This window comes from Peromyscus eremicus, chromosome 15 (genome assembly GCF_949786415.1).
Source record: "Peromyscus eremicus chromosome 15, PerEre_H2_v1, whole genome shotgun sequence".
NCBI lineage: Eukaryota > Metazoa > Chordata > Mammalia > Rodentia > Cricetidae > Peromyscus > Peromyscus eremicus.
Genome location: NC_081431.1, coordinates 45,894,165 through 45,919,919, shown reverse-complemented (window position 1 = coordinate 45,919,919; position 25,755 = coordinate 45,894,165).

Sequence of the window (25,755 nt, the reverse complement as noted above, 5' to 3'; positions counted from 1 at the left end):
AGTGCTGTTCAATTTTCTTTATTTTTAGCTGTGATATTTTATTGCCCTTAAACACACATTTCAGGAACACACTTCAAAAATTGCTGTCCTCTCTGAATTCTGGATTCCTCTGTTGCTCTTGCACACTCCCTCTGACTTTCAGCTACATTGTTTACTTTTTCCTACAGCAGCTCCTGCTCTTCCCCCTTGTTAGTCTAATTAACTCATGAAGATACTTTAGTTGTTTGATTAAACGTTACTTGCTAGGTACATTATTTTAACCTAAGTATTTTAGATTGGACATGTAACAGTTTATGGACATGCTTATGTTGGTACTTTGAATTTCCAGGCTTTCTTTGTTTTGCTGTGTGCATGTATATGTGTGCATGTGTTTGTACATAAGGACAAATTTTAAAAAGGAGTTAGATATTATACTGATTTAGGACTTGACAGTAGTAGGTTCTGTTCTAACGTCCTCCTATCGCTCCATCTATGGTCCATTTTTATTTCCCTGGTTTCTGTGTTACTCCGGGTTTTATACTCACATTTAAATAGTGAGAGGCATGTCCACAACTATGAGATCGTATGCAGCATTTGTCTTTCTGGGTTTGGCCATGTATGTCACTCAGTATAATATGTTCCACTTTCATCCATTTACCTGAAAATTTTATGATTTCACTTTTCTTTACATATGAATAGACTCCCAATGTGTACATATATATTTCATTGCCCATTCATGACTTGGAGGAAATTCACATTTTCATTCTCAGTTCTTGTAAATGTGAACACAGCTAAGCAAGTATCTAAGTAAAGTGTGACATACTAAGTAAAGTATGACCTGGAATCCTTTGGGCTACCCTGGTGTATCTATTGTCTAAGAAAAAGAGATCATATTTCAAATGAGGATGAAGGCAAAGAGCAAAATGTGAGGTTCTTTGACCTTAATGTGCACACACACACACACACACACACACACACACACACACACCCCACAGGCATGCACATGTACACACATTCACACATATACACACATGAGCACACACAATAAAAAGGAGGTTAAATACATGTCATATGAGTAACTAGTGAGTTTTTCAAAATTCTAAGTAATAAAAATATGAAAATTGAGACAAAGGGTCTTATTAATAAAAACAAACCCAGAGCCAGGTATTGGGGTGAATGATGGAAGGTCAGAGAAGCAGAACAAGCCACAGCTACCTCACCTCATGCCAATTCCTCAGCCGATCCTGTTTCCTCAGCCTGGAAGCCTCTGAGTCCTCATCCAGAATGAATCTCAGTTGAATTGTGCTGCTCAAAAGCATAAAAGCTTAACCAGCTTTAGATCCTGGTCCTCACGCCTTATATATCTTTCTGCTTTCTGCCATCACTTCCTGGGATTAAAGGCATGAGTCACCATGCCTGGCTGTTTCCAGTGTGACCTTGAACTCACAGAGATCCAGATGGATCTCTGCCTTTGGAATGCTAAGATTAAAGGTATGTGCTCCCCACCCCCCATTTTCTGGCGTGTATATTTAGTAGCTGTTCTGTTCTCTGACCCCAGATAAGTTTATTAGAATGTGCAATATATTGGGGAACACAATACCACCACAACAGGCATCTTGGAATTCAACAGAATATGCTTTAGTAAAGTGTGGCAAAGTCGTCAACGTATTGAGCATCTGATGACTGAGAGACATATTGGGTTTCTTGTGTACAGTAAGACCTTCTAGATACAGTCATATTCAAAATTCTAAGATAGGAACATTATCTTCATTAAGAACTTTTAATTTCTATTCTCAGTTTTTTGTTAAATAGTTTCCTCATACAATGTGTCATGACTATAGTTTCCCTTCCCCCCACTCCTGTGAGTTCCTTCTTACTTCACCTCCCCTCATGATCCACTCCCTTTGTGACTGTCATAGAAAAGAACAGGCTTCTTAAAGGTAACAACCAAATATGACAAAATAAAATATAATAAAATGAAGGAAAAACTTTCCTATCAAAGTTGGACACAGCAACCCAACCGAAAGAAAATAGCCCAAGAACAGGCAAAGATTCTGAGACCCACTTGTTTTAGTCAGGTGCCTGATAAAATTACTAAGCTAATAGCTATAACATATACAGTGTAGTCTGGTCTGGAACCATGTAGGCCCTGTGCTTCCTGCTTTAGTCTCTGTGGGCCCATATGTATCTTGCTTAGTTGTTTCAGAGGTCCATGTTCTCCTAGTGTCCCCAAGCCCTCTAGTTCTTATAATCTTTCTGCCTCCTCTTCTGCAGGAATCTCTGAGCTCTAAGGGAGGGATTTGATGGATACATCCAATTTAGACTCTCCATGTATAATGTCTGGCTATGTATCTCTGCATCTGGTCTCATCTGCTTCCAGAGTAAGCCTCTTTGATGGAACTTTATATGGCACTGGTCTATAAGGATAGCAGAATATCATTAGAAATAATTTTAGTGTGTGTGTGTGTGTGTGTGTGTGTGTGTGTGTGTGTGTGTGTGTGTCTTTCCTTTTTTGACCTGTTTTACTCTTGTTCTTTGTGCTATGTAATCTCTGGTTCACATTTATTCAAATACTGTCAAGTATGGGTTCCTTCTCACGAAGAGGTTCTTAAGTCACAAAAGTACCCTGAAGGCTACTGAAAGAGAAATGGGAATTGTGGACACCAATCCAGCCACAAGAAATTTGAACTACAATCTATTCTGTTTAATGTAGAAAAAAGTTTATAAAAATCTCTGTGAATTCCACACTTAGTTTTGGAAGCTGCTATTATACTTATAATAACTGAAAATACACTTAAGCTTTGAAGGAAAACTGAGGGAATTATGGTTTCCTTAGGAAAGTATACCATTGTTATAAATTATAGGCTATACTTGAAATCTGGAAAGAGAGATGAATATAGAATGATTTTTACTGGTCCAAGAATGCAGGAGTTTAGGTTGTTGCTTGGAATAACTTAAAAACATTATAAACGACATGTGTTAAAATATTAAAGACCTTTTTTGTTGAAGTAATTGAAATGTTTATAATTTTCTGGTAATAAACTTTGTATAGCCATTGTAGAGTAAAATGAAAGAATGCTAGAGAACCAATACCTTCAGTTCTGTGTCTCCTCCCAATGTCCTTGTTGAATATAAAAAAATAATTTAACATAACATTAGGTTTTATGGTGTTATAAAAATTATATGAGAGGCTTGTTCCAGTTTTGTAAAAATTAGCTCATGTTGCGAATTTCTACAAGGGGCATTGATTATGTTCACCTTAGACTCCAAAAGACAAAATGCAGGTCCCTTCAGCCTACCTGCTGAATTCAGCATTTAAACCTGGCAGGATTTCTAATTAGAAGAATAAATAAAACATGAAGCATAAATAAGAAGGGTTAATGAAAACCACATACTGTGACTAATCTAAAAGTCTGTTTCAGAAATAACACTCACAGGTTAACCATGAAAATATGAGGACAAAAGTAGGTGGAACTAAACTTTGAGAATGAACAAATATTTCCATGTAAAGAACTGACTAGATCATGTTGCAAAATCATATATCTCATGTTCTACTTCATGTAAAGCATCATTTTACAATCTTGAATAAAAAGCGGAACAAGCTTTGCTGGATTTCCCTGTTAGCTCTAAAAGTGTGCTCTGTGTTATTCCTCAAGATAATTTTAAGTACACTCCTGTGCATCATAAATTCCTTAGATATGGATGACATTGGACAGAATTTTGTACTAGCTATTTGTCTCATTGTTGTGACCAAATAGCTCAAGAAGAAACAAATTATGAAGAGTGAGTTTATTGTGCAATAGCATTAAAGAAGATATTATGGTCATGTTTGTAAAGACATGGTGACAAGAATTCCAGACAGCTGGTTGCCCTGTGTTCACCCCCAGGAAACAGAAAGAAATGGATGCTGCTGCCCACCTTGGTTTCCCTTTGCTCTCAAACTGAGACTCCAGCCTACGGGATGGTGCCATCTATAATCAGGATAGTGCCTGACTCTTACTGAACCTCCCTGGGGGGAATATACTGTACACATAAAAAGAAATGTGTGTTCCTGATGAGTATAAATCTGGCCAATCTGATAAGATCAAGCATCACATAGTCATAACCTATTATTAAAAAGCATAAAGAGTAGATTTCAGAATGTGTGGTTAACAAAGGCAATCATACTAAGCCCTTTAAAAATTAGAAAACTAAAGCTGGGTGGTGGTGGTGCACATCTTTAATCCCAGCACTTGGGAGGCAGAGCTAGGCAGATCTCTATGAGTTCGCGGCCAGCCTGGTCTACAGAGTGAGATCCAGGACAGACACCAAATCTACACAGAGAAACCCTATCTCGAAACCCCATCCCCCCAAAATTCATAAATCTATAAATAGATGGTGAGTTATACCTTGGAAATCACTGGCTTTAAATTAAACAATGATGTGTTCTGAAATTAATGTGTGTGTGTGTGTCTGTGTGTGTTGTAAACTTCTCTAGTTGTAGATTTCCTTATTGTTTTATTAAAAGATCTATATTGTTAGTTATCTCTCCCCCGTATTCTTTTCTCTACTTTGCCCTCAGAACCATCGCATCTGTGAGAGAAGTCTATTTTTCTATTAATTAACATTTTAAAACTTATTCCTTAGAATTTATTACTACAACCACAGTTGGTGTATCTCCTCACCAAGAAGAGTCTTTATGCAACATATGGTAATTAAACAGAGTTCTGTGATTAGTCAAAAAGCAAAGAGTTATAGAATACCAGACCCTGTGTTATATAGACTATCTATATCACATACCTTTTCCCCAGGGTTCAGGGATTATTTTAAAAGAGGGAATAGAGATATTGTAATAGCCAGAGGTGAATGACTAAAAAGGAAGAGTATTTCCAAGACACTTAATGTTGTACATATGAGTGCACAATAGTTATGACATCATTCATAAGACCTGTGTAAATACAGACCATTAATGAAAGAATAGCAAGGAGAGGGAATGTTGACACAAAGACCCACCTCTAACCCAGGTGCTATTGCATAATGATAGATGGTCAAGAGGGCAATCAGTTTCCTTTAGCAGTGTAGCATCTGGTATATATACCATGCTCCAGTGGAGGAAACAGACTCAAGTGTATACGGGAAGCACAAGCTGGAGCTGATGCGTGAACAGAGAAAAGGAAAAATATCTGGGATTGGGCCGAAGTAAATTATGATCAAAATACTTACAGTAGTTTAGCTACCTAATTAAAATATTATATACTACTTACTATTTCTACAATATTTTTATATGGAAATAGGCTCAGATTAAGATTCAATCATATTATTGTATATATTAATATTTGAGGTAACATTCTATGAATTTTATGTTCAAAATCAACAAATAGGTTATATTCCATATATCTGTCAATTTTGTGTCATATTGTACAAATTTTTAAAAATTATCCAAATGAATGTCTGTTATTTATTAATTAAAGTTTTTAATATAAATATGTTTTAATTCTCTTATTCTCTTCAGTGTTATGTGAACAACTACTATATACTTATTTAACTATTTAGCATTTAGATATGATTAAAATGACTTGTAATTAATAAAATTTAAATGACCTCATCTAGACATGCTATTTTAAAATAACAAGGCTATTAAAATTTACTGCCTTTCATTCATTTTATTCCTTCATTGTACTATATAATAGATTATATGAAGCCATAATAATTTATGTAATTTCATGATTATTTAATTTTTAACATTATAAAATACATGTCCATAGTTATAATGTAAAATATGCACCATAAAAGAAAGGGTAATGAAAAAAATTACCAGAGATTGATTTCCTAAAACAAATATAAAGACTTTGTTTTGTCTCTATTGTTCATTGAAAATTATGTTCCTACAAATGTTATATCTCATGAATTTGCAGCTTAACAAGAGATATCAAATTGTGAGAATAATCACAATAAGTTATTCATTATAGAAAAAATATACATAGTTTTCTAAAATATCAGAGGATTTTTGTGGAAGTAAAATTTGGGGTTAAAACTATTTTAATTCTAAATTAAACCTGACTGTTAGAATTTTCCAGTACAGTGCAGCAGATATTTTCACAGCATGTTCCTTATGTTTGTGCTTTTATGTGTTGCTCTTACTCGACATTACATTGACTTCTCTTATCACTACAAAAATCAAAACTACTTTTGAATTTTCCAACTAAAATTATGTGTAGAAAATGTAATCAAATATTGCATGTAAATGAACAAAGACTTAAATTTTATATCTTAGCCTCATTGGAGAGTTCTGCTTTTCAGTGATTTGTGGACATTCTGTATTTGGAACAAAATCTCAACTTGAACTCTCCCTCTTCTCTCAGAATGTCACAAGAAAAAATATGACAACTGCTAAAATAACATGATTTTAATAATGTAGCTGTAAATGTCCAATTTTATTAATATAAAATTTTACATTTTGAACAGAATGTTTTTATAGCCTTATGCCTATAACTTTGTAAGTATAGAAGAAATGAATAAATTGTAAGCATATAAAAGTTTTAATAAACATCAGCATGGAACTATGCAAGGGGTTGGTGAGGGATTGAAGGTGATCACCCTCCTGACTATTGATTTAAAAAAAAAGCAATATATTTTTTCACATCTTAGGTGTTTTACTTTCCTGTGGATTCTGTAATATATTTCTACAAATGTAGTTTCTTGTAACAACAGAGATTTATCATCTTATACTTCTACAGGTTAGAATTACACCATGAGTCACACTGAACTCAAATCTAGGTCTCTATGGGATATCTATCTTTAAAACACTTTTATAGCACAATCTTTTACTTTTCTTCCTGCAGGTTCTAAAGGTTTCTATACTTCTGGGCTCATTATCCTTCACCCATACTTTCCTGTTGCCATTGCTATCTAACTTCCTTCTTTGTGGTTAAAATCCTATGTCATACAATTGACTCAGTGGACAGTCCATGAAGGTATATTCATCTGTATGATACCTCCAAATCACAGTCACAAAATTCTATCTTCCACTTTAGGAGACATAATGAAACATAGGAATAGACATACAGGAATCGTTCAGTTCATTACTCTGTCTACAACTGTCTTTTAAAAGAGACAGCATGATAAGAAATAAAACCATCACATAGAACGTAATTGGCCATGTGAACTGGGCACAGTGCCACATATCTGCAAGTGCAAGGTGACAGTGAGTGGATATTAGGATGATTAAAATATGACATGATTATATTTCATTGAAAATGTTCAATGTAGGCATTCTGTACCAGAGTTGATACAGAATATCAGACAAAAATGCAAGAAATACTATTTAAGCAAACTATATAATAAATGACAAATGCTTAGTAAATTAGGAGTAGCCCCAGCAGCAGAAGGAAGAGAAGGTGACAGTGGACTGCCAACTTTTTATTGTACACTCACATGGAACAACAGAGATAAAATAGTTTTATGTATTTTGTAAAGATAGATGATTTTGAGACCTTTGAATTTGGGATGTTAGATTCCATTTCACTGGGCTACCAAGGACAAGTATAAATTGATCCCATTTAGACTCTGAGATATTTCATTCATAGCTATACATTTTATTTTAAATGGACTCATGAACTAGAACTGAGGAACTAAGTTCAATCTGGAAGTGGTTTAGCTATGCTATGACCATGCAGAATACTTATGACAAAGAAATGAATGTTGCTCTCAATAGAAAGATTAGCAGACTATGTAGAAGTACATTATATAGTACACAAAAGTACAAAATATAAATATAGACTCTCACTCACTGAATGCTACAGAAGTTGAAGACTGAGACTTTTTTTTAGCTAAACATCTTTCATTTCTTCATTGTAAGGTGAGCAGACATTTTTAATGCGAAGTGATAGGCAAAATGATGACTAAATTATTTCCCCTGAAAAATACCAGTGTCCCTTCTTTATCATTTCCCTCTGTTGTGTACTTTCTCTGGATTGTTGATGTTAGAAATAAATAAATGTCTTGGCTAGTTGATTCCAAACATATGAATTACCAGCTCTTCAGATCTTGAGAAAAATTACTTGGGCTCTCTATACCTTCTTTATTCTTCTTTAAAGCATGAGTAATAATCCCTTCACTAAATAGTTATGAGGAGGATTAAAAATGAAGCATATAAAGACCATCCATTTGTGATACTTGTAGACCACATGACATCATGCAGTTATTAAATGTTGTTCTGTTATACCCTTTTGTTAGTCATTATTTGCCTTCTGCAGAAGCATGTTGGTCATTTTCTCCCATTTGACAATGAATGGCAAATTTGGAAATGAAGAAAAAGGCTCTGAAATGCAGAATATCTCATTTTTCTTTTTCTGGAGAAGATTTACCTAAAACCTGTTTACTAACCTGCTATGAAACTATCATGTATCGGCACCTTAAAAAAATCTGTCATCATAGAGCCTTCCTCCAGTACCTGGTGGAAACAGATGCAGAGATCTACAACCAAGCACCTGGCTGAGCTCCAGAAGTCCAGTTGAAGAAAAAGATGAGGGATTTTATGAGCAAGGGACATCATGATTATGATGGGGAACGTTTCAGATTCAAATGAACCAAATAGGGGGAACCCGTGAACTTTAGACCAACAGCTGTGGAACCCACATGGGCCTGGACTAGGCCCTCTGCAAAAGCAAGACAGTTCTGTAGCTTGGTCTGTTTAAGGAGTCCCTGGCAATGGGAATAGAATCTATCCCTGGTGCATGAACTGGCTTTTTGGAGCCACTACCTGTGGTGGGCACTTGTACAGCCTTAATGTGTGGGGAGGAACTTGGACCTGCCTCAACCGAATGTACCAGGTTCTGTTGACTCCCCACAGGAGGCCTTACCTTTTAGGAGGAGGAGATGGGGTTTGGGCTCAAGGCAAGGAAGGCTTGGGGAGAGCAGGGAATCTGTGGTTGGTATGTAAAATGAATGAAAAATTTCTTAATAAAAAGGTTAAAAAATCCAGCTTTCTTTAAGTATGACCTACATAATCATATATAAACTGGTGAACTTTGATGATTACACCCCTGTACAAAATAACCATGACACTCTTCTTAAATTAAAGTCAATGTTGAGGATAGCTCTATAGAGTAGGCAGGCAGATTGACACTATCTGAAATGGTAATATTAAGGTATGCTTGATGATAATATTTTTCAATAAGCATGTATTTATGTTGAATTTCTCACTGCCAGGCAAGTGAATGCATATAAAGAAGTGGGAATATTATAGACAGCTGCTCACTGTTTTCTATTTTCCTCAAAGATGAATATGCATATTTAATAATAAATAGAATGGTTGGAATCAAGTATGTAGTCTGCTCTCATATAATTCTAGACTTTACTTAACTTTTAAAACTTTAATGAAAGTTCAGTTACATCAACCTGTCTTTTCTTTCCACCCTCCACTACATTAGATGTCCCCTTCACTCCTACTCAATTTCATAACTTTTTTTAATTGTTGTTACATATATACTGTTTCTCATTCTCTCTCTCACACACACATACACACACAGGTATATGTAGTTACAATGTAGTTATTACATTTATTGTTGCTTGAGATTAAGAATCATCATATAGATTAAGAATCATCATATTTTCACAAAGTAATTTAATATCAATAATGTTATTAATATTAAAATTAATACTTGCTAAATTATAATTTCTTCACCCACAAAAATGAAGCAACAGAATTTATATTAAGGGCTTGTTGAAAAATCAAAGGCTATATCAGCTCTTTATATATAAGAAATACTAATAGCTTTTTCATAATTATGTTACTGATTCTTATAATTTACTATCAGGAAATCTTGACATTCTTTTTAATTACTTCTCTTTTTTTGATATTACAATATAAGTAAATCATTTATGCCTTGCCCTTTTTCCTGCTATCCACCCCACTCCTTGCTTTCTTTCAAATTCATTGTTTTTGTTTGTTAATTGTTATATACATACATATGTTTATATACATATATATTGCTAAATGCATAAACACAACTTGCTCAGTCTGTATAATATTGTTTTAAGATTTGCTTATGACTATTTGTCCCTGTGCCAAAGTAGTGGAAACACATGAATTGTGAACCAATAGCTGAGGAGCCCCCATGGAACTGGACCAGGGCCTCTGGGTAAATGAGACAGTTGATGAGCTTGAACTGTTTAGGAGGCCCCCAGGCAGTGGAACCGGGACCTGTCCTTGGTGCATGGGCTGGCTTTTTGGAACCTAGGGCCTATGATGAGACACTTTGCTCAGCCTTGGTGCAGGGAGGAGAGGACTGGACCTGCCTCAACTGACTCCCCAGGGGAGACCTTGCCTTGGAGAACGTGGGAATGGGGGGGTGGGTTGGGAAGGAAGGCTGGGGGGAGGAAGGAGGGAGGACATGGGAATCCTTGGCTGATATGTAAAGTTAAATTACTTGTAAAATAAAAATATTTTTAAAAAAGATTTCCTTATGAGCAGCTCTGCCAGATCACATTGAATAAAGTAAAAGAATGGAGGACTGAATGAAAAAAGAATATTAAGGTAAAGGAAAGGCTGTACTTCAAATACTACTGCTGAATGGAAGATATGTTGTCTTTATATTTGCTATAATTTTTGTCCTATATAAAAGAAAACTTGAAAGTGTGTCTAAGTGTGGGCTCAGTAATATTTTGTATTACTGAACAAATGCCTTACTTAAAAATATAGCATACTACTGAATTTTGTTGAAAGCAAGTGATGTATTTTTTTTTAATCTACTCATTGGTTAAGGATATGTTGTTTATCTGATCTGGATAAGGCACTGATCTATGAGTACAGCAACCAAAAAAAAGATAATCTCATGGAAGAATAATACCAGAGTTTGAAAGATGATTTAATGCCAATACTCCTCATATTATTTCAAAATATAGAAAGAGAAGAAACATTGAAATTCATTTTATGAGACCACAGTTACCCTTATACTCAAACAACATAAAGAATGAACAAAGAAAGATAATAACAGAACAATTTGCATCATTCCCCTGACATAGATGTAAAAATACTCAATTAAGCATTTGCAAAGAGAATCTAAGAACTCATCACAAAGATAGTCCAACATGATCAAGTAGGCTTCATCCCAGAGATGCAAGGATGGTTCAATATATAAAAATCAGTAAATATAATCCAGCATATAAACAAACTGAAAGAAACACACACACGCACACACACACACACACACACACACACACACACACACACACACACATATATATGTGGGGACCTGCCCCACCAGGAACTTAGGTCACCTGTGAAGAGGTGGCCTGGAACCTAGGAAAGGCAAGTGAGTGCAGCTCGCCCCTTTCAGCCTCCCTCTTACCCAGAGACAATCAGATGCAGCAGCAGGGAGTCAAGTCTAGCAAGAACTCCTTTATTGATAGGCAGTAAGCCTCTTTTATACCAGAAAACCTCAGAACCCTAAGAGGGGCTGAAGGAACCAACCAATCATTTTAAAGGTCACCCTATTTGCAAGTTGTTTATGTCCTGACATCATCTCCTGTTTTTTAGTATCTTATCTTAGCATAAATAACTTGAGCTAACTTCCTTTTTCACTATTTGTCTTTAATCTCCATACAAACAACCCAGGCTAACTTTCTTTTAGCCATCCTTTGTATCTATTCTCTGCATAAACAGCTTAAACTAACTTCCTCTGGTACAATTTGTATCCACTCTCTGCACAAACAGCATAAAGCTTAAGCTCTATTTATCTAAATTTCTCTCAGCACCCTCTTTGTAGGCTATGTATGTCCCCCCCACACACACACATACACACACACACATACACACACATACACACACACACACACACACACACACACACACACACACACACACACACAATGGAGAAAAGTCCTTTGACAAAGTGATTAAAACAATTTTGAAAAAATAAAAAAAAAAAACTTCAAACCTAGGAAGAAGGAAATTGAAGACGGTATCAGCAGGTGGAAAGATCTATAATACTAATGGATAGAAAGATTAGCATAATAAAAATGTCCATCTAACCAACAGCAATTTCCAGTTTCAAAGAAATCCCGATCAAATTTCCATCACAAGTTCTTTAAAGAACTTGAAAGAAAAATACTCAACTCTAGCTGGAAAAACAAAAAAAATCTCAGGATAACTAAAACAATCCTATACAAGAAAAGAACTTCTGGAGGTATCACCATCCCTGATTCCGAGCTGTACTACAAAGCCATAGTTAGAGAGAGAGAGAGAGAGAGAGAGAGAGAGAGAGAGAGAGAGAGAGAGAGAGAATAGTATTGGCATAAAAATAGACACCTTAATCAGTGGAAATTATTTCAAAACCCAGAAATATATCCAAGCACATATGGATACTTGATTATTGATAAACAAACCAGAAATACACACTGGACAAGGGATTGCATCTTCAACAAATAGTGCTGATCTAACTGGATGTCTGCATGAAGCAGAATCCAAACTGATGTAAAATTTTCACTCTGCACCAAACTCAAGTCCAAGTGGATCAAGAGCCTAATTTAAGAGAAAATTTGGGGAATAGCCTCCATGGTACTGAACACTAATAGCACAGGCACTAAGATCAACAATTAAGAAATATGGCCTCATGAAGCTTAAAAGCTTCTGTTAGGCAAAGGACATCAAAAATCAAACAGAGCAGCAGCCTATAGAATGGGAAAAGTTTGTTATAAACTTCACATATAATAGAGGACTATTCAAAATATATTAAGAAATCAACAAACTAGATATCAAAAAACAAAATAATCTAATTAAAAGTAAGAATCAGATCTGAACCAAGAATTTTTAATGGACAAATCTCAAATGACTGAGAAACACTTAAAGAAAATTTCACCACTCTCTTGCCATCAGGGAAATGCAAATCAAAACTCATTTGTGATTCCATCTTACACCTGTTAGAGGGGCTAAGATCAATAGCAAAAATGACAAGGATGTGAAATAAGGTGAAGATTCCTCCATTGCTGGTAGGAGTGCAAACTTGTACAGTCAGCCACTATGGAAATCAATATGGCAATGCCTCAGCAAGTTGGGGATTGATCTGCCTCAAAACCCAAGTAAACCATCCTTGCACATATACCAAAAGGGTGCTCTATCCTATCACAAGGACACTTGTTCAACAATGTTCATTGTGTCTTAATTCATAATATCTATAAGCTGGAAACAACCTAGATATCCCTCAACAGAAGAATGGATAAAGAAAATGTGGTACATTTACACAGCTGTTTAAAAAATGACATCATGAGCTGGACATCTGTGGCTCATCTCAACACTCAGGAGGTAGAGCCGGGGGACCTCTGTGAGTTCGAGGCCAGCCTGGTTTACAGAGTGAGATTTAGGACAGGCACCAAAACTACACAGAGAAATCTTGTCTCGGGGGAAAAAAAAATGACATCATGAAATTTGCAAGCAAATGGATGGAACTAGAAAAGAGCATCCTGAGTAAGGTTACCCAGACCCAAGAAGACATTGTGGTATATATTGACTTATAAGGTAACTTTAGCCATTGAGTAAATGATAATAAAGCTACCATCTGCAGAACCAGAGAGGTTAGGTAAAGAGGAAGGGTGAAGGGAGGATACGGGGATCTCTTTGAGAGGGGGGATACAATACATTTTATGAGTGAACTGTGCTCAGCAGGGGACCAGAACAGGGGAATTAGGTGGGTGGGATGTGGTAGAGAAGAGATTGGGCAGAAAGATGGCTGGAATTGGGGGGGCGGGGAGCATTTGGTGGTTGGAAATGTAGGTCAGTAGAAACTGCCTTGAACCTATGAAGGTGATCTTAATGAAGACTCCTAGAAATGGAGGAAATGGAATGAGAACTGGCCATCTCTTGGGCATTCAATTGAATTGAAGGCCAAGGGGATCCCATGGAGATTCTCAAATAATCCAGGCTATTTGCTAAAACAAAAGATTACTCTTTGCCCACTAACTATGGGGCCACATTGCTGGCAATACTACCAAAACAGTTCATTGAACATGAAGAAATCCAGCAGGTGCCTACATGGAGCCCTCATGCCTAAAGTATAGTCTCTTTTTGGTACAGGAAGGTACTTTGTAGGCTACCCAAACAGAAATGTGGATATTAACCCAGCCACAAAACCTTTGATTTACAACCTGTCCTGCTTACCAAAATATGCTAGGGAAGTCATGGCACAGAACTCCCAGGAATAGACAACCAATGCCTAATTTGAGCTAAGGACCATTCCCATAAGAAGGAACTCATATTTTTGGTTGTGAGCCTAGCCTTTCATAGCAGCTGAGCCATTCACAGCAGCATTGTTTGTAATAGCCAGAACCTGGAAACAACCTAGATGCCCTTCAACTGAAGAATGGATAAATAAAATGTGGTACATATACACAATGGAATACTACTCAGCAGAGGGAAAACAATGACATCATGAGGTTTGCAGACAAATGGATAGATCTAGAAAAAAATCATCCTGAGTGAGGTAAACCAGACTCAGAAAGACAAACATGGTATGTACTCACTCATAGGAGGATACTGAAAGACCCGCTGATGGCAGTCTTCCCTCAGGAGAGACCCTTGCCCAAGGAACACACCGAAACCACGAATCAGATGCAAACAGCAAGAGGCTTTATTCCGGAACACGGGTACCCGGGGCGACACAGTCTCTCAAGAAGCTCAAAGGACTGACGCGCCCACGGGCTGGAGCAGAGGGTTTTTATAGGGTCGGGCACGGGTACAGAAGCAAGAAGCCTGGTTACAGGGTTTTGATTGGATGATGCAAATGAGGCCAGTTCTGATTGGATGATTCGAATCAGGCCAGGTTCAAACCCAGGTCAGCTCGTGGTTTCTCCCCGAGCTCGCCCACGCCTAGCTTCTGTCTAGGGTACAGGGTGTTTTCCCGACCTTTTTCTGACCTTTTAGTTCCTCGCTCTGGGGCCAGGTGGCTAACTGAGCTCCTCAGTACCTCTCAGGCTTTATTCAAAAACAGCCGAGCTAAGCTATGTTAGGCGGGGAGGCTGGGGGTCTTTCATTCCCCCATTTTCTTATCTCGGGAATGGAATCCTCCATTCATGGAGAAGATTGGTGACGTGACTCGAGTTCCATCTGGTTGAGCCTCTGGTATTGCTGGGTTAATACCAAAGTCTGAACACTAGAGACGCGTTCCCTGATAAATTGGACAAGTCTATTTAGGATACAGGGCCCAAACGTCAGGAGGAGTAATAGAATCAGAAGGGGTCCCAGAAGGGTGGAAATGAGGGTGGTGAGCCAGGGGGACCTTCTGAACCATCCTTCAAACCATCCCTGTTGCTCTTCAAAGAATTTTTGTCTCTGTTCTAATCGTTTTCTCAACTTAGCCATGCTATCTCTTACCACCCCAGTATGATCCGCATAGAAGCAACATTCCTCTTTAAGGGCGGCATATAACCCTCCCTCCTGTAAGAATAGAATGTCGAGCCCCCTTCTGTTCTGGAGCACTACTTCAGAGAGGGAGATCAGGGATTTTTCTAAGGCGCTTACTGATTCCTCTAGGTCCCGAATGTCCTGATTCATGGCCGCTTGGAGCTGTCTGAATTGTTGGGTTTCCATTAGGGCGGTGGTGCCTGTCCCTACCCCAGCTGCTACTCCTCCCATAGTCAGCCCCCCCAATAATAGGGCCAGAGTGAGAGACGCCGGCTCTCTCTTATACCAATAGGGTCTCATCTCAAAATGTGGGTAAATCTCCTCTGGTGTATGGTATACAACTCGATGAGCATATAAAAATCGGAGGTAGCATTGAGGGCTGAGGCTGAAGCGCAGGGGGTGAGCCCAGTATTACATGCCCAATAGGTACCATTAGGGCCGGTGACATAACCAGAGACAGCACTTATGGATAGGGTGCGGTTACACAGGTGTTGGTGGGTGCGGGGGACGCTCCCTAGACATAGTCCTTGTCCTGACACCTCTGAGATTGTGAGCTTATGTTGGGCTGTCCCTAGACATTGGCTCGGAGGGGGACTGTGAGTGTTAGTATACATTTAAGGCCTGGTAAGCCCCTGCTAGCAGACCCAAGAACCGGTCTCCGGCTCCCGGCCAGGGCGGCCTGGCAGTGGCCAGAGTTATACCTGGGCTGGCAATCGAACCGGGTCGAGGGGCAATCTTCGGGGGTGCTGGAACAGGTAAGGAGGGGCGCTTCTGGTCAGAGAGAACCTGATTGGGGCCTATAGGGGCGGAGGCCTCCTCAATCTCAAGCTCGACAGTGAATCCTACGCCCCGATCATATCCGGTTTCATATAACCTGAGCCCCCAAGTGCGCCCCCGCTGCCAGCTTCTATCAGCCTTCCCCGGGCCAGTGAAAGTTATGTTTAGGGGGAGTCAGAGCCCGGGCTCGAATCGGCTGATCTCGGTGGACCCAGCTGAGCAAGACCCCCCCCCCCCCCCGCCTGTAGCCTTCCTGAAACCTCTATTGGGCTGGAGCTAGGACTCCAATATGCTGCGCCAGTGGTCTCGCAGCCCCATTGGGCGCAGAAGAAATCTCCTCCCCCCCCCCCCGCATTTCTTGGCGAGGGCCCAGCCCCTCCCATCCCCCCGGACAGACATAAAAGTCCGACTGGGCGAATCCATATCTTGCTCAAGGGTGACGGCATCCCGAATCCGGCCAATGCACCCCCCCCCCGGGTGGGTGGAGGAGTTTGAGGCATCTGCCAAACCGTTTCCCCAGTTTGTGAGATGACCTTATGTTCCTGCTGGGTCGGTCTCCCCGGCAGCCTTCATATGAGAGGCGTGGATCCATGCAGCAATCGACCTTGAGTGCAGTGGGGGTGGTCAGCAAGACAGTGTAGGGCCCCTTCCACCGTGACTCTAGATTCTTAGTCTGGTGGCGCCGGACCCAAACGGAGTCCCCAATCTGGAAAGGGTGGGGGACCACCGGCTTGTCCAGCTGCTCTCGGTAGGCTTTAGCCAAGGGTTTCCAGATCTCCTTCTGCACCAGCTGGAGGGCCTGTAGATGTGCCTCTAAAGTGGGGCTGGTGGCAAAAGATGAGATATCAGGATGGAGAAATTTCACGACTGGAGGTGGGGCCCCATATAGAATTTCAAAAGGGGTTAGGCTGTGCGGCCCAGGAGTATTCTGGGCTCGATAAAGAGCCAAGGGAAGTAGGAGCACCCAATCTCTAGTGCCAGTTGCAAGCGTTAATTTGGTTAAAGTCTCCTTAATTGTCCTATTAGCTCGCTCTACCTGTCCTGAACTCTGGGGGCAGTATAATTTCCAATTAACCCCCAATAATTTGGCCACTTTCTGACTTACCAGAGAGACGAAGGCAGGCCCGTTGTCCGACCCCAATATATGAGGCATCCCATACCTGGGGAAGATCTCTTCCAACAGTTTCTTTGTTACCATATTAGCCGCCTCATTCTTGGTTGGAAACGCCCCAATCCATCCTGAAAAGGTGTCCACGAAGACCAGGAGGCACCGGCACCCACAGAGTCCGGGCTTAATCTCTGTGAAGTCTATTTCCCAATGTACACCTGGGCGATGCCCTCGTTGACGAGCCCCTTTGTTTAAATGAATCTTTCCTGCATTGACCTGAGCACAGGCTGGGCAGGTGGAAGATACCTGCTGAAGCACCCGGTCCTGGTTTAATAGCACAGTCCCAGTATTTTCATTGTCCAGTAGGGTCTTCATTTTATTCTTGCTCAAATGGGTCAGCGCATGAAGGAACCTCAGCATATATTGGGTATGGGAGGTTGGCATGACCACCCGATCCCCTAATATATAGGCTTGCCTCCGTTGTTCCCAGCCCGCCCCCATTTTCTTTGCTAGCTCATGGTCTTCGGGGCTGTATGGCATGGGCTCTCTCCTGGGCGGAGGAGGCTCCAGAGTGTCCTGTATAGCCATTAACTGGCTGCTCCCATCTGTGTACCAGCCGACGTCTGAGAGTTCTTAAGCCGCTGATCCGTCAGGTCAGGGCGGGTGCCATGTGCCTCGGCTAAAATCTGGAGGCAATCACGCTCCATAGAGGGGCTAGGCAGTGGCAGCAAGGTGGCAGGGTTAAGGGAAACTATGGGTCCGAACGTAACCCGGTCTGAGTCCAGGAGTAAGGCCTGATAATAAGTCATCCTGGCGTTGGAAAGCCATCTGTCTGGTGGTTGTCGGACCTAGGCCTCCACGGCATGGGAGGCCAGTACAGTCAGGGGCTGGCCTAGGGTCAGTTTCCCGGCATCCTTAAGTAGAACTGCAATGGCTGCCACCATGCGGAGGCAGGGAGGCCATCCTGTGGCCACGGGGTCTAATTTCTTAGACAAGTATGCTACAGGTCTCTTCCAAGGTCCCAGTTTTTGCACCAGTACCCCTTTAGCATAACCCGAGTTCTCATCTACAAACAGTTCAAAGGGCTTGGTAATATCTGGCAGACCCAGAGCCGGGGCCTCAAGTAAGGCCTGTTTGATCCGTTGGAATGCCTCCTGCTGTTCCTCTCCCCATTGGAACATTACCCCTGGTCTATTGAGGGGATATAGGGGGGGCGGCCAATTCAGCGAGCCCGGGGATCCATAAGCGGCAGTACCCAGCCGTACCCAGGAATTCCCGAACTTGGCGGGGGCTACGAGGAGGGGGAATGGAGAATATTGTCTCTTTTCTTGCCTCCGTCAACCATCTCTGCCCCCCAGTCAGGGTGTAGCCTAGGTAAGTAACCTTGTCTCGGCAAATTTGTGCCTTTTTGGCCGAGGCTCTGTAGCCCTTCTGTCCAAGCCTGGCCAGTAAGGCCCGAGTGCCTTCTAGGCACTCAGTCCGACTCCTGGCTCTTAGATCCTGGACCGGCCTGTAGTCCCCTGTCCCCGGTTTCTTAACGGGCAAGAGAGGGGTATTCGCGTGCCAACTCCAGGCCCCCGTCTCTGCCCAGGCTCGGGGAAACTCTCTCAGCCAGTCCTGTAACTCCTTAAGTGACTTTTCCGGGGATTCTGATTCAAAAAAGCGGTACTCTTCCTCTAAATTGAAGGCCAGGATTTGCAGAGGGCCCCCTCTGGGGCCCGTGACCCTCGGTCCCTTCTCATCAAAATAGATTTGCACCTTTAATTTGGTTGGTAGGTCCCGTCCTAACAGCGGATGGGGCATTCAGGTATGTGCAGAAAGGAATGAGTTACTTGCCCTGAAGCCAGTTGAACTTTTCTCTCGATAGTCCAATAATATCTCTTGTTTCCAGTTGCCCCCTGCACCAGTGCAGAATGCCGGCTAAGAGGCACTCCGGCATGAGTTAGGACTGAATGTCCTAGGCTCAGGGGGGGCTCCTGGCCTCGACCCCCCCTAGTCCTTCAGACTAAGGAGGTCCACGGTCTTGGGCTTGGGCCGGCGGGGTCCTTGTGGCTTCTTGGGGCATTCTCGGGCCCAGTGTCCCTTCTCCTTGCAGTAAGCACATTGATCTTTATCTAGGGGTGGCCTCCTTCGTTCTCCCGACCTGTCTCCCTCTCTCCGCTGCCTCTGAGATACAACGGCGGCCAGAACTTTCTTTATCTCCCTATGCTGCTTCCTATCCCTTTCCTCTTGTTTCTGCCATCTCTTTTCCTCACGCTCTTCAGGAGTTTCTCTCTTATCAAATATTTTCTCTGCTTCCTTCATTAGGTCTGGCAACCCTAACATCTGTAAACCCTCCAACTGCTGCAATTTAAATGCAGCGGGTGTCTCTTCCTTTATTCCCTTCCTTTCTATCATATCCTCTTCCCTTCTATCATATTCTCTTCCCTTCTATCATATCCTCTTCCCTTCTATCACATTCATAGGCCTTCTAGCGGCCGCTCGGAGACCCGCTAAGAGCAACTGGCGATAGAGACGTAGATGCTCCCTACCTTCAGGCGTATTGAAGTCCCAGTTAGGGCGACTCAAGGGAGAAGCCGCATCGATGACATTCAGGAGTTGGGATGGCCTCCTGTCGTCGCCCGGAACCTGCTTCCGGGCCTCCAGGAAAACTCTCTCCTTTTCCTCTACTGTTAAGAGGGTCTGCAGGAGCTGCTGACAGTCGTAAACCTCAGCATCTGCCAACGGCCGAATCGCGGCCGCTAATGCGGCCGCCGCCGCCGCCGCCTCCTCCACGGTGGCGGAAGCCGCCCCCGCGGCAGCTGGACGCTGCCCCCGCGGCGGCTGGACGCTGAGCGGGTCCAGCCTGATGGGGAGGGGGCTCCCCTACCAGGAGATCTATGAGAGGGGAGTTAGGGTCCGGGGGGAGGACAGGGGGCCCAGAGACTGGAGGGAGCTGTGGAAGGAAAGGCTTGACCCATGGAAATGGATTTCTGACCAGAGATCTCCAGATGGCGATGTATGGGACCTGGTCGGGGTGTCCATAAGGATTAGGGGCCAAAAACCTTGCCCTCCACCTGTAAAATAAGAGAGAGATTAAAGGATCCTTCCCGCGGCCAGCCAACATTCATCATGACCCATTCGGCCTCGCAGAGGGTGATCCATTTTTTCTTTTTAACAATGACACCTTCATTGTTTCCTCGGGCCTTAACATCGGACCAGTGGTCCGTGGTTAGGCTCAATGGGGTGGTGACAGTCTGCCCCATGGTGATCTCTAGATAAAGGAGTGTTAGACAAGTAACAATAAACAAAAAGACAAGACCGACGACAGAAATTCACGCTGCGAGGCTTCGGCGTAAAACCGAAAGCAGAAGTTACCTGAACCTGAATTACACGGAGGAACCTCGATCTCCGTAGACGGGGAAACGGAGAAACCTCGATCTCCGTTCTCTTACCAGCACCACGTATCCTTCTGATACGGGAGTGGCCCCGAAAAACCGTGACCCCTGGAACGTCTTCCAGGGGACTTCCCGTGACCCGTGGAACGTCTTCCAGGGTTTCGGTGGGCGAGATCCGAGCTCGTCAGCTCCTTCAGCCCTCACCGACTCAGCTGACCTGTACCTGACCTGACCTGAATTACCTGAACCTGAATTAGGGTGCCCGACGAAAACAGAAAACAAGTAGACAGACTGGGACAAGACAGACAGTGGCCAGCCAACTTACCTCCTGACAGTGGGTCGGTGGTCCCGAGGCAGGGGGTCTCTATTCCCGGGCAACGCACCAAATGAAAGACCCCCTGATGGCAGTCTTCCCTCAGGAGAGACCCTTGCCCAAGGAACACACCGAAACCACGAATCAGATGCAAACAGCAAGAGGCTTTATTCCGGAACACGGGTACCCGGGGCGACACAGTCTCTCAAGAAGCTCAAGGGACTGGCGCGCCCACGGGCTGGAGCAGAGGGTTTTTATAGGGTCGGGCACGGGTACAGAAGCAAGAAGCCTGGTTACAGGGTTTTGATTGGATGATGCAAATGAGGCCAGTTCTGATTGGATGATTCGAATCAGGCCAGGTTCAAACCCAGGTCAGCTCGTGGTTTCTCCCCGAGCTCGCCCACGCCTAGCTTCTGTCTAGGGTACAGGGTGTTTTCCCGACCTTTTTCTGACCTTTTAGTTCCTCGCTCTGGGGCCAGGTGGCTAACTGAGCTCCTCAGTACCTCTCAGGCTTTATTCAAAAACAGCCGAGCTAAGCTATGTTAGGCGGGGAGGCTGGGGGTCTTTCAATACTAGATGTGGAACAAGGATGACTGGACTGCTACTCACATCACCAGGGAAGCTACCTGGAAAACAGGTCCCCAAGAAAGACACGGGGATCACCCAATGACAGAGAAATGGATGAGATCTACATGAGCAAACTGGACTTGAGGTGGGGGGTAATGAAGGGCAAGGGTCGAGGGAAAAAGAGATTAGGGGAGCGGGAGATCCCAGCTGGATCAAGAACAGAGAGGGAGAACAAAGAAAAAGAGACCATAATAAATGAAGACCACATGGGAACAGGAAGAAGCAAAGTGCTAGAGAGGTCCCCAGAAATCCACCAATGTAATTCCACAATAGACTACTGGCAATGGTCAAGAGAAAGCCCAAACTGACCTACTCTTGTGACTGGATGGCCAAATACCCTAACTGTCGTGGTAGAACTCTCATCCAATGACTGATAGGAGCAGATGCAGAGATCTATGGACAGGCCCCAGGTGGAGCTCCAGGAGTACAATCGTCAAAAAAGAGGAGGGATTGTATGAATGAGAATTGTTGAGACAAAGATTGGAAAAGCACAGGGACAAATAGCCAAACTAGTGGAAACATGTGAACTATGAACCAATAGCTGAGGAGTCCCGAACTGGATCAGGCCATCTGGATAAGTGAAATAGTTGATTAGCTTAAACTATTTGAGAGGCACCCAGGCAGTGGGATCAAGACCTGTCCTTAGTGCATGAGCTGGCTCTTTGGAACCTGGGGCCTATGCAAGAACACTTTGCTCAGCCTGGAAGGAGGGCACTGGACCTGCCTGGACTGAATGTACCAGGTTGAGCTGATTCCCCAGGGGAGTCCTTGCCCTGGTGGAGATGGGAATGGAGGGTGGGCTGGGGAGAGGGCCAGAGGGGTGGGGAGTGGGAGGAGGGAGGACAGGGGAATCTGTGGCTGATATGTAAAATTAAATCAAATTTATTTTACTTCATAAATTAAATCAAATTTATAAAATAAATAAATAAGGAACTCGTACTCATCACTGCTTGGATAACCAAAAACCAGAGAATTGATATCCCAAAAATCTAGGGTAAAACCAAACACGACTGCTCAAAAAAATAAATAAGATGATTCCTAGTGATATTGTGCTGTACTCATAGATCAGTCCTTTATCCAGCCACCATCAGAGAAGCTTCCCCTGGCAGCAGATGGGAAAAGATGCAGAGACTCACAGACAAATATTATGTGTAGACAAAATCTAAACTGGAGGTCACCATTACATTCTTCACCTCAGAGCTCAGGGAATCCTGTGGAAGAGGGGGCGGAGAGACTGCTAGTGGCAGAGTGTTTGGAGGACACCAGGAGAACAAGGCCCTCTGAATCAACTAAACAAGGTCCGGATGAGCTGACAGACAGGAACAGCAGGCAAGGGGACTACCTACACGAATCTGTGCCAGGTCCTCTGCATAAATATTATAGCTATGAATTTAATATTTTTATGGGACTTCTGACTGCGGGAATGAGTGTGTCTCTGATTCTTATGCCTCTCTTGGGACATTTTTCCTTCTGTTAGGCTGCCATGTTCAATTTCATTATGAAAGTTTTTGCTTCTTATTATTGTGTTATATCTTGTCACGTTTGGTTGTTATCTCTTTGAAGCTTGTTCTTTTCCACTGAGAGAAAGAAAGAGGGTATATCCAGTGGGGAGGGGAGGTGGGGAAGACTTAGAAGAAGTAGAGGGAGGAGAAACTATAATCGGGATATTTTCTGTGATGAAAGAATATACTTTTATTAAAAGAAAAAAATCTTGTGAATGTATGTCTCACTCTAACATGGGTTGGATTATACATTGACTTTGAACTGGTGCTTGGAATTCTCTGAGACAGATAACTCTATGCAATGAGACAACTATGTGAAATTTATTATGGAAATTTTGATAAATGTATTTTGAGTTCACAGTTATTTATTTCTTTGTTGTTAAATCTAGAAATGTTGTTGAACTTGTAAGTATTATAATTAAATTGAATTAGCAATGAACAAAATTGTGCTCAATGTGCAGTAAGATAACAATGTATGCTAACTAACTTGCTTCTTCAAAGCAAACTCTCTCTGCACAGAATTGGAAAGCCCCAAGTTCTTTTCAAGTGGAAACAATTTGCATACACAATAAGAAAACAGATTATGATAGTACCATTAATAATGTGGACATTTCTCCTGTGACTTCAGGAAGTTTTAAAAATAGTTTAAAATCAGATGCTGAAATGGTAGTTACTCTTATACTTGGGCAGGTTATTTTAACAGTTTTATGATTATATGCTTCCTATATGTCAAAAAGCAATATTTTTCATGCATAAAACAAATTTTACTAGATAATATTTCCTGGCATTTTAGGGGGGAGAAGCTTTTGTTCCACAAACTTTATTTAAACATAGTTTAAGAATCTACTTGAAGGAAAACTATCTGTTGTCATAATGAAGATTTCAGGGTTGTCTAAGGAACTGTTTTATAATTAAAAATCTTGAATAAATCAGACTATTATATCAAACCTTGAAATAAGACAAATAAAGCATATAAAGGGAACTTAATTTTGAATCTCAACACCAGGGAATGATTAGCTTTAATTAGTTTTGAAGAACATCATCTGCTCCATAAACCTGCAACTTTAAACACACTCAGTTAAGGAGACATACATCTCTTGTAGGTTACAAAAGGATAATGATTAATTAAGTCATTTGTCCAGCAACAATTAATCTCCCACCAACTTTATCTTTTATTTTTATGGAGCTATTCTTAGCTCTAAAATCTTTATATTTATTATGATATAGAAAACACCTACCTGTGAAATAATACTTAGTTTTTATAATATACCTTAAAATCAGTTAGATCATGTGATCATTTATTTCACAATTCTTCCTATTTAGAAAAAAAGAAAGGAAAATAAAAAGAACACGTTCATACTCAAGGTCAGGGCATAGTTTTCCATTGTGACGAACAGCTGCCTTTCCTTCATGAGATACAGATTACAATCTTGGTTTAGACTTTATAGTCTGTGAACTTTAGCAGGATGCGCTGCACTCTATTGCTTGAATCTGTTGAGAACAATTCCCCATGGCATCCCTTCATGTTTTGTGACAGTGTTCCCTAGCCCCCACTCCTGCCCCTTCCATTTATTCTGTTTTTTTTTTTTAAATAAGATCCATGGAGAAAATATATATGTATTATTTCCCTTTTGGGCAGAAGACATTTAATATCCCCCATTGAGCTCTAGAGATGTTGCCATCTTACAGGACAAAGGCTGAACTTATTTGTCAACACGCTCTGGGTGAAGGTGAGTCTTCTTAAACCTTGCATAAATCACCCAAATCATAGAAGAAGCAGGTTGAAGAAATTTCTTGAACACTTGGTATCATTTCACACAATTTTGACAAAAAAAAAAAAGAGTGATCAGTACACTCCACTTAAACTGTAAGACAAAAAAACAAGTTTGAGAATTGCAGCATCTGTAAAGGGGAAGGCCTTACATTTTATCTGAAGAAAAATAATTCACCCTCATTGTATTCATACCCATTTTCTTGGTTTGATTGTAATTTCATAATTGGACACATAAAGATGATATGTAAACTGTTAAATAGAAGTGAAAATACTAATCTCTCTCTAAATTTAACATAATGCCATCAGGATATTAGGACATAATAATAATCTTTAATTTAAAATATGTTCCAAACAAATGTATCTCTTTGATGATTCCAAGTTTTCTGACCTGAGGTTTTCTATGTATACAATATACATGTGTACTAGGAACTGATTTATTTACAGTACATACTGAGAACTTACTCAGACTTATGCTTTCTTTTGTGTTTGTGTGTATATTTGTGTGGTCATGCATGGTCATATAGATTACATGTGCTTTAAATTGTAACATTTGCTCTAGGAGGCCATATTGGTATACCCAAAGTTCATGTGGACGTTTGTGGACTGGGCTGCCACTGTAAGCCTATGTTTCCAGTGGCCATGAGGTTTGGAGTTGCCTGTTCTTCCACCTGAGGCCATGTTGATGCCTGTGGATGTGCATAATGATCCATTCGGTGACTGAGGGCCATGTTGGGGTCCACAGTCATACCACAGCCAGGATCCCTGGCTGTGTCAACGGCCCATGTTACTGTTGAAGGCCATGCAGATATCCGTGATCTCTGCCAGAGCCTGATGTGGTGCTAATGTCCATGGGTCATGCTGCCACTAGGGGCCATGTTGGTGTCCATGGCCTGTGCAGCCAATGGAGGCCATAGTGATGTTT